We start from the raw sequence: 2,881 nt of genomic DNA, 5'->3' as shown, positions 1-2,881 counted from the left end.
AAACACCCTCAGTGCAACAAGTTTTGTAATAGACTCACCTTAAATTTTCTCAGGAATGAATATCTTTTTAGGTCAGTATTACTCACACTTATTCAATTATTTTATTTTTACTACAGTCACAAGTGAATTGGCATAAGCAGCTTCTAGAACAAAACACGTGTGAGTCAACACCCACGTCCGTGGTTACTAACTGAAGCATGCAGGTGGAACACAGAAGCCTACCTCTAGGGGGAGTTCTGACGTCACTGGAAAGAGTCCCTGTGATTGGCAGGTGACGAAACTAGTCTGTAAAATCAGCCAATCAGATTTGGAGGTCAGGGAAAGGAGCAAGTATGTCACTGAGTTTTATGCCGAGCATGGGACTATCTTTGCTGGGTACTAAAAATGAAGAATCATTCGTCTGACTAAGGTGTTTTCGGTCATTTTTCCTAATCTTTTCTTCCTGGTGGCATCACAACTTTCAGTTTTTTATGGAAGCTGTCACTGTTGCTTGGCATCTGGGTGGGCTCTTGTCTGAACTCTCCACAGACCGACATCTTCCCCACCAGAGATGTGGTCCAGTCTAAAAGACCAGGTCTGCAGTGATTAATTGATTTTGTGTAGTGAACCAGCCGATTGCTTAGTGTTTCTGACTTGGGTGCTGTAAAACTCATTACTGGTACCTACTGAAGCCTTTCTAACGGATTTAAAATAGATTTCACTACGCTTACGTGGTTCCATTCTTAGGCAATCTTGACTTGCATGTTCCTTGTTTATGTGTCAGTATTTGTCACTGTTAGGCAATGTTAGGCACTATCAATAGACTGATATATATCAGTCTTTTCCAAAGTCAATCTATATTCAGGGTGGCAATTTATCATGTACAATTTAGAAAACAAAGAGACTTAGTATGAAGTTTCATGCTTACACCGTGGACTTTAGACACAAGGAAGTTTTTCTTTTTTCTTTCTTTCTTTCTTTCTTTCTTTCTTTCTTTCTTTCTTTCTTTCTTTCTTTCTTTCTTTCTCAATATGCTTTCTCTGTAGTTTTGGAGTCTGTCCTGGAACTCGCTCTTGTAGACCAGGCTGAGCTCGAACTCAGAGATCCACTTGCCTCTGCCTTCTGAGTGCTGGGATTAAAGGCATGTGCCACCACTGCCTGGCAGGCCTATCAAAGTTGAATTATGTTTTATAATGAAACTAGAGGGCTCAGGTTGTCACCTGAGGATAAAACATTTGGTTAGAGAATAGATGATGAATGAACAAGCAAACAAATAGACAAATGAACAACACCGCTACTTAAATAATGCCCTCTGGTCCACTTTATAATAAACACTGTTACTTATTATATCTGCTTCCCTGTGGTCCTGAGGTATCTGGTAATTAACTGACTCATTCATGGCCAGGTTAATGTTCCAGGCTGGTCAGTCAGATCAACTGCTTTTCCCAACCACTGTGATTGGGTCCCAAAAGGTCTTCTGACCCAAATACAAGGCCAATTTCCTTATTCTCATGAGTTAATAATATATAGATTCCCAACATGAGAGAGATTATATATCTTCTTTCCTCTGGCATTACTAACAAATAAGGAGGTGGAGCAGTCACGGTCAACTGTCCTGAGAAAGTAGGAGCTATTTAGAGTAGGAGCTCATGAGAATAACTCACAATAGTCATGTTCATCCTATGGGAGGAGCTTTCATTGCCACACCTTTCTCTGCTGAATGTCTGGCTGTCCCTAAGATTTACATATGTAAATTTAACTTTAGCCAGTGGAGCTTTTGACATCTCTGAGTAGAGAAATTTCAGAGAATCCCATAGACGAAGAGAGTCGAGGTAAGTGGAGGAAGGAGGTGAACACGAACATCAGCAGAGAAAAGGAATGTTAAGTTGGAAGAAAATGAAAACTGTAAGCTTTTATTGGTGTAGGGGGTTCTTCTTTCTACGTGTTGCTTGTATTGGTTAATGTATAAAAGAACTGCCTTGGCCTTTTGGTAGGGCAGATCTTAGGTAGGCAGGGAACACAGAACTGAATGCTGAGATGAATAAGGGTGGAGTCAGAGAAGCCATGGATCTTCTGCCTCAGATGGATGCCAGTTAGAATCTTGCAGGTAAACCACAGCCTCATGGCGATGCACAGATTAATAGAAATGGGTTAAATTAAGATGTAAGAATTAGCTAACAAGAAACTAGAGCTAATGGGCCAAACAAGTGTTTTAATTAATACAATTTCCATGTGGTTATTTCTGGGATAATCTAGCTGGGCAGCTGGGATGAAAAAGCAGCCCTCTCCCTTGCAACATTTAATTTTTAATTTTTTTTTTTTTTACAAAAAGCAAAGATGTGTTTGCTCTCATGAGTTCAGTAGAAATTTCAGTCCAAGGTCAAATTTGGATTAAGATGAAGTAGAATATCAGAAAAAAAGGAATATGAAAAGCCACTAAATCTAGATTGAAAACCCATTTTCTACCCAAATCAATGTTTGTTGAAAAAAAATTAAAATAGATCAGAAGTGACCGTAGATTTTTTTTTAAGGAATTATGAAGGCCTGTGTTTTGAGTTCCATGATTCTAGCAGTGATGACATCGAGACCATGAAATGTTCTCCATTGTCTTCAGAGAAGAGGACACATTAACAAAAACGCTACAGATTAATAGAAGAAATCCTGCACTGAAAGACTACCATGGTACACATGTACTAACAACCATGGGATGGCTCTGAAATTATTATTATAGTAAGAACTTTCAAGGAATTTGTGACTATATATGACAAAGTGTATTAAGCTTAAAGAGATGCCCCCTTACCTAAGAAGCAATTCTTTTATTAAGACCTTAAAAGTGGTGTTTTTAAGGAAATCTTATTATTAACAGGTGGCAGTTTAAATGGAAGCTCCAGAGAGAAACAAA

This window comes from Microtus ochrogaster, linkage group LG3 (genome assembly GCF_000317375.1).
Source record: "Microtus ochrogaster isolate Prairie Vole_2 linkage group LG3, MicOch1.0, whole genome shotgun sequence".
NCBI lineage: Eukaryota > Metazoa > Chordata > Mammalia > Rodentia > Cricetidae > Microtus > Microtus ochrogaster.
This window is presented reverse-complemented; position numbering follows the sequence as displayed.